We start from the raw sequence: 8,017 nt of genomic DNA on the forward strand, positions 1-8,017 counted from the left end.
GGGATTTTCTATAAATTCTCTCCTCTGATTCCCCACAATAACTCTGTGGGGTGATACTAAGAAGATTTTTATCCCCATCTAACATGAAGAAAGTGAAGCTTAAAGATTTCCACAGGCTCATTCAGCTAAGTGGCAGAGGCTGTATTCTAATGTGGTCTCCCCTGACTCCAAGTCCATTTCTCTTTTTTCAACTCTACGCTGATTCCTGTTTGCACAGTGAACCTTGCTAAGCACTGGAAGGAAAACAAATTTTAGTGAGCATAATCTCATCCCCCAGATAATGTAGGCAGTGGGACCCATCCTAGGGGGCTTTTACCAAACTGGATGAAATGAATCACTATCAAAAAGACAAAACATAAAGGAAATGATCCTTTTTTTTCAACTCTTGTCCTCCCTGTGCCTTCACCTTTAATGGAATTGGACATACCCCAAGCCCCCCCCCCAGTCATTTGGCTTAAGAGCAACTCTAGCAACTGGGATAAATTAAAAGAAACATTAATGATGGTGTAAATTGGCTTGCAAAGCAAAATTATAAAAATTATTAAGATAAACATTGGGATACACTGGAAGAAGAATACATGGGAGACAACAGATCTGAGTTCAAGTTCTAATCATTTTACAGCTACATGACCTAAAACAAACCACTTAACACCTCTTGGACTCTATTTCCCCATCTATAAAATTAATATAATGAACTGGAATAACCTATAGCTATCATTCGTGTTCCTTCCATCTTGAAAATCCCATAATTCTCTCTAGGCCTTGGTTTATTAATCTATATTCAAGTGGATATGTGACTTTTTATATTTGATTGTTCCCTCCAAATAAACAGACCACAGTTAATCCCTGCAACTCTTGTCTATGTCTTCACCCAAGTTCACTATAGGTAATCTGCCCAACGGACCATAGAACTTTTTTCTTTATCTTAGATGCTATTTTGAAAAATGAGTATGATGATATGACTTTATATGTCTGTGAGGGGAGTATTCTATAAAATGTAAGGTAGCATTTAAATATTTTTGTAATAATATTAAAATATGACCATGAAAGTTGTATTTGCACTTATGTTATAGAGTATCAATATGGCACAATGGATATCATGCCATGTTTACAGTCAGGGAAACATTGTCCTGCATTCAAATTTGGCCTCAGACACTTACTGGCTGTGTGACCCTGGACAAGTCACTTCATTCTGTTTGCCTCATTTTCCTCATCTGTAAAATGGAAGGAAACATCAAAACAGTCTAGAATCTCTATCATTAAAACTACAAATGGGGTCACAAAGAGTTGGACATGACTGACAACACAATATAACAACAAATGTGTGTTATAGGAACTTACAGCTTACATTATCTACCAAAAAAATCAAAAATGGTACTCAATCAGATAGAGATGTTTTTAATTGTACACTGTAACAGCAACATGGTGGTGATGATCAGCCTTAATGGACTTGCTCATTCCATCAGTGCAATAATCAGGGACAATTTTAGGGTATCTCCATCATAGATATCTGTATTCAGAGAAAGAACTGTGGACTTTAAACAAAAACCAAAGACTATTACCTTCAATTTAAAAAAAAAAAAGTCTTATGTACTACATAATTTTGCTATCTTTAATATTTTATTTTCCCTAAGCATATGATTTTTCTCTCACCATAGTCAATTTTGATCAATGCATAGCATGGAAACTGTTAGGTTCTTATTAGGCTGGCTACTCAGGAAGTGTTAGGTTCCTGTCAGCTAGCTTATCCTTACCCAGGCGAACACTGAAGAGGTGAGAGACAAGGGAGACAAGGGAGACAAGGATGACAAGTTCTCCTTAAAGTTCTCCTAGTTCTCCAAGATCTCCATTTATTAAACCAAATACAAGTGCTTAAATATCCTCCCCAGTCCCTGGTCCATTCCCATTTCCGTGGCACTCTACAATCAACCAGTAAAAGAAGGCTCTGGCTCTGGTGTTAGAGGACATCAGGTGATGAAAGTTTACAGTACTCCCACACACAACAGTCCCTTACAGGAAAACAATGTAAAGATTATTAGATTGCCTTCTGAGGGGGAAGGGGGGACAAAAGGGAGGGAGGGGGAAAATTGTAAAATTCAAAACATTACAAAAAAGATAAGTAGAACCTACTATTGTATATAATTGTAAAACAAAATATTTATGAAAAAATAGAGATGCTCTTATTGCCACAGTGTATTCAGAAACTTGACTTTTCACCCTATCATGTGTTTTGAGAAGAAAGCTACCCAATGCCCACGGGCAGCAAGAGCTCAGAGCACTGAGTGTGTCTTCTGTGGCAATCAGAAAAAGAAAGCTATTAACCTCCATCTGGGAACCTCAAAATTGAGGCTGGTCAGCCAACGATCATTTATTAAGTACTTAATATGTGCCAGAACTGTGGTGGACACTGGGAATACAAAAGCAAAACCTGCCATTGAGGAGTTCAAATTCTAATATGGAGACAATATACAAATAATTCTGTGTTTAAAAGATAAATATAATGTAACAGGAATGGAATCTCAGAGAGAAGGGATTAGCAGGCATAGAGGAAGATGAGAGAGAGAGAGAGAGAGAGAGAGAGAGAGAGAGAGAACAGAAAAAAAGGAGGAGGAGGAGGAAAAAAGAGGATAAGAAAGGAGAAAGAAGAGAAGAAAAAAGAGGAGAAGGAAGAGGAGAAAGAGAAATTGTTTTGATAGGTGAGTGAAGGATAGATTAGAGCAGGGAGACAAGAAAATTAATTAGAATGCTATAACAAAAATCCAGTAAGTGATGATGGAGGCCTCTACAAGAGTGATGGCAGTGTAAGTAGACAGGAAGAGATGGGGGCAGCTAGGTGGAGCTGGCTCTGGAGCAGGAGGACCTGAGTTCTAATCTGGCCTCAGATACTTACTAATTACCTAGCTGTGTGACCTTGGGCAAGTCATTTAACCCCATTGCCTTGCAAAAACCTAAAAAAAGGAAGAGATAAAGAGATATATGAGATATGTTGTGAAGGTTGTAACAAGATTTTATATCAGATTAGAGATATGTAGTTAGTAAAAGTGAGGACTTGATGCTGATACCATGGCTGCAAACTTGGGTGACCATGAAGCTGGTAATGCCCTCAATAGCAATAGGAAAAGATGAGGATCTGTGGTTTGGGGAGGAATCAGATAATGAACTCTTTTTTACATATGTTGAATTTGAATGTTTATGAAGCATTCAATTTGAAATATCCAATAAACAGTTCGTGATGTGGAATAACAGTTCAAAAGAAAGATTAGGACTGGAAATATAGGTCTGAGAGTCAAAAGCTTATAAAGAAGATAGTTTAACCCATGGAAACTGAAAAGATCTCCAAACAAGACAGTATAGAGGAACAAGAGGGTTAATGATAGAGCCTTACTATCTAGAGTTCAATATTGTCCTTATAATTTTCCACAGACCTCTGTGGAATTGCCAGGAGGATCCCCTCTATGTTAATAGATGTTCTGTGACACTCAACTCACATATATGTGGGGGAAGTACAATGCCTATCAATGACTATGTACCAGAGGCCACTGTTGATTGAACAATACTCCCAAGACATTATTCAAATACTGAGCATGGGAGCCAACCTCATATAAAAGCTTTTATGAGCTTTGGTTTCTGACTCTGTTTCTCTGAATCTGCCAAGGAATCTTTTTCAAAGGAATAAAAATTCATATTCTTACGGAAATCTAGAAACATAACTAATTGCACATAAAATTCAACTTAGAGATAATGGAAAGATTTGGTGAATGGATTTCCCTGAAGCACCATGTTGATTCACTGGATGATGTAGAGATTAAGATCCAAGAGTTTTCCAATTTTAGCTCCTTTGCTTGGAACAGAGATATATACCTTGTCATCCTGTTAACAGGAAACAAGCAAACCAACTAATATTTAAGTATCTACTATAAACTCTGTCAGCCCTAATCCATGCCACTCATCCCATTAACTGCTTTCCCAGCAGTCGTTGCCCTGGCTGCAGATTCAAACTACCCAACTACCTTCTCTATATTCCAGAGGCTCCCCAGGAAGCCCTGCGTCAACCCCATCCAGGCCCATCAACTTCCAAACCTCTTCATTCTGGGGAACGCTTGATGGAAGCAATCAGCAAATGCTACAAATGCTACAAATCTGGCCTTGATTTATTGTTTTATTAATTGTCTAGACCTAAGAAAGTAATGGGGGTGGATCTTAATAATGTACATAGTGCTTCTTGTTTCCATATTTTGAGGGGAAGAAAGTCAATTGTTAAACATTTTCTAGTATACCCCTGGAGTCAGGTCCTAGCCAGTACCAGAAAATGAAGGAAATGAGAAAGCAAAAGCTCTCATATGAAAGCAATTTGTTCATTATGGATTAAACATTCCAAAGAACACAGGGCAAGGAGTAGGTAGATCTGGAATGGGATACCTGGGGGATATATGCAATGCTCTAGATATTGTTGCAATGCCCCAGAGACCTTTCCATAACCAGACCTATGTTTTATAACCGTCTCTTACCTCCTGACCTCTCCAACCTTCTATAAGGTGGGCTTCTGAAGGCCTTACAGGACTCAATGTTGCCATCTGTCTAGGAGCTGGCCTCAAAGGTGGTCTAATCATCTGTTTTCCTTAAACAGCCTCTCTCTCTAACAACTATGCCTGAATTCATTCCACAAGGATTCATTGTCTCCCACTGATTTATACTTTCCCCATCCCAATGAATTTGAACCTTCAGGTGGTAAAGTACAAACCAGGTTCCCCATCTCCAATTGTCTACTTCCTTATACCCACTCCCACCCCTAAATATACACTCTCTGTGTCTTTCTTATGTCTAAACAGCCAACAAAACAGATTTGTAGCAATTATTGATTTCCAAGATGTAAATGCTCTCATTGAAAATTTAGCACTTGTATCTCATGGGCTTGTTTGAGCTGACTGTAGCTCACCTTTGGATGGTTCTCTTCTTTTAACACTGCATCCTTAACACTATTCTGGTACTGGTTACACTTTCACTCATAGCTCAGAAGAGAAGTACTAAGTGAGGCAGCTAGGTGGCACAGTGAATAAGCACCAGCGGGGAGAGAGAGAGAGAGAGAGAGAGAGAGAGAGAGAGAGAGAGAGAGAGAGAGAGAGAGAGAGAGAGAGAGAGAAAGTAGAAACTCGTGAAAACAATTAATGACTATTTCTTGAGAGCTATTTCTTCTGCTTTCCAAGTCTACCTCTCTAAGTGGCATTATCAAGAAGCTCCAGTTCATTCATCCTTACAGGCAGGACTACATACACCAGGGCAACCACATAACATATATAAAACAGAAAACAAGGGACAGTCATGGTATGCTAAGAATAAAAGTTCCAACTTAATTAGGGAAAGGTTGGTGGTAAAAGTAAACTTTCAGCAGATATTAAAGTCAAGGCAATGTTCCTAAGCAAATCATAAGAAGAAGGTGGTTTCATTTGTGGAGAATTAGTGTTAGGATAAATTCTTTCTAAAAATGACATATATTAAGCTTCAGAATTGAATACTTTTCTAATTTAGCATATTTGGTATCTCCATGGAATTGTTTCAAGTGTTTTGACACAGTATTTCGCTGATCTATGCACAATTACCTTCTTTGATCATTGAATTATCCTAGCCTTTTACTGTTAAGGTTTTCCTGAAATCAATCAATGAGAAGTTAAGTCTCCTGCTTATAAATTTATGCAACCCTAATCCTATGAAATCTTCTTTGACAGCTTGATAGATTCAACAAATAGAAGTATCAATTAATAGATAATAGTAAAATTGAAAAAAAAGATGAGCTAAAGTGTAAAAATGTTAAAAGAAAAATGAGAGAAGTAAATTTTTGAGCAAAGTTTCCTAGCTAGAAAACCTAGAGCTTAAGGTTTAAATAATTTATTTCTGGACATTTTTTAAATAATGGGAAACCAACCCTTCCCTCAAGATGATTAAATTGAATATAAACTTTCTTCCCCTTCAACTCAAAAAGTAAGAAATATACTAGATTAAGTAAAAGAGGAACAATAAAAGAAGGAAAAGAAGTTATTTTTAAGAAATCCTCACAGAGAAAAAAAATTCAGCAGAGTTATAATATCAGAACTGCCCTGTGTGTTCTCCAGTTTCACATTCAGTAGTCCTTGCTACATAACCTAGGCTCCATATTTGTGTTACATGAGGTAGAAAACTGTCCCACCACATATTGGTGAGGTGGGCCACCACTGATGGGGTCCACCTGTCACCTCTGCCTTGCAGAGTCTACCCCTCATCATTCTTTCAGAAATAATGCTACCCTTTAGCAGAGAGGAGTTCATAAGAACTGGATAAAACACTGTCCCTGGATTCAGGAAGACTCCAGTTCAATTTCCAGCCTCAGACATTAGTTGTGTGACCCTGAACAAGTTACTTAACCTCTGTCTGCCTAGTTTCTTCAACTTTTTCAATGTTTCCAAAACTCCATTATTTTTATTATCCGCATTTTACATGGGGATAATAAGAGCAGTTACCCCACACAATTGTTCTCAATTCAAGGTTTTAGAGTGAATGTTACAACTTGTTTTTCATGACTACACATTTTTAATCTATATCAAGTAAGTACTTTTCTCAATGAGGGGAATTAGAGGAGGAAGAAGGGAGAGAATTTAGAATTCAAGGTTTTAGAAGTGAATGTTAAAACTTGTTTTGCATTAACTGGGGGGGGGTAAATTAAATTAAATTAAAAAGAAATAATAGTGAGTGAACATTAAAAAAGCCTGGAAAAACTTACAGGAGTTGATGCTGAATGAAGTAAATAGAACCAGGAGAACACTGTACACATTAAAAGCATCAATGGGAGATGATCAACTATGGTGAAAGAACAGCTCCTCTCAACAATATTCAGTGATAAAGTCCAAACCTGAGAGACCTGTTATGGAAAATGTCAACCACATGCAGAGAAAAAGCTAAGAAGTCTGAATGCAGAGCAAAACTCTATATTCATTTTTAAAACTTCTTTTATGTTGTTTCTTTCTTTCTAATGATCTTCCCCCCCAGTTATAATTCTTCTTTCACAACATGCCTAATATGAACATATCTTAAACACAATAATACCTTTATAATATTTATTAGATTGTTTGCTTCCATGAGGATCAGGGAGGGAAGGGAGTGTAGTAGAAAAATGTGGTAGAAAGCTTGCAAAAGGATGAATGTTGAAAACTATCTTTGCATGTAATTGGAAAAAAATTTTTTTAAGTTGTAGGGGTTGGGCAGCTAGATGGTACAGTGGATAGAGCGTGGTCCTTAGAGTCAGGAAGACTTGAGTTCAAATCTGACCTCAAATACTTAATAATTACCTAGCTGTGTGACCTTGGGCAAGTCACTTAATCCCACTGTCTTACCAAAACCAAAAACTAAAAAACAAAGTTGTGGGGAGGGGGAGAGGGGAGTAGAACCAAGATGGTAGTGAAAAGGCAGGGACTTGCCTGAACTCTCCCAAATTCTTCTCCAAATAACTTTAAATAATATCTCAACATGAATTCTGGAGTGACAGAACCCACAAGAGAATGGAATGAAATCAATTTCCAACAGAAGACAACTTAGAATACCAATAAGAAGAGGTGGCTAGGTGGTGCAGTGGATAGAGCACTGACCCTGGAGTCAGGAGGACCTGAGTTCAAATCTGATCTCAGACACTTAATAATTACCTAGCTGTGTTATTCACAGATTTTCCTGTTATCCTGCATGTTGCCCACCACACTCAGAAGGCCTTTCCTATGAAAAGTTGATAAGAAAAACAAACCACACAACAATTGGGTCTGACAGCTTGAACAACATCTCCAAGTCTCCTATTTTTATTTCTGGGGCCAAGAGAGACCATTATAATGACCTTGCATTCAACTTTGACTTATTGCTCTTTTCATTTACAATATTGAAGTCAGTATATATTGCTTTCTTGGTTCTTCTTATTTCTCTCTGTATCATTTTGCATAGGTTTTCTCATGTTTCTCTGAATTTCTTATGGCTTAATAATATTCTATTACATTCACATAGCAAA

Source organism: Macrotis lagotis, chromosome 2 (assembly GCF_037893015.1).
Source record: "Macrotis lagotis isolate mMagLag1 chromosome 2, bilby.v1.9.chrom.fasta, whole genome shotgun sequence".
Classification (NCBI taxonomy): domain Eukaryota; kingdom Metazoa; phylum Chordata; class Mammalia; order Peramelemorphia; family Peramelidae; genus Macrotis; species Macrotis lagotis.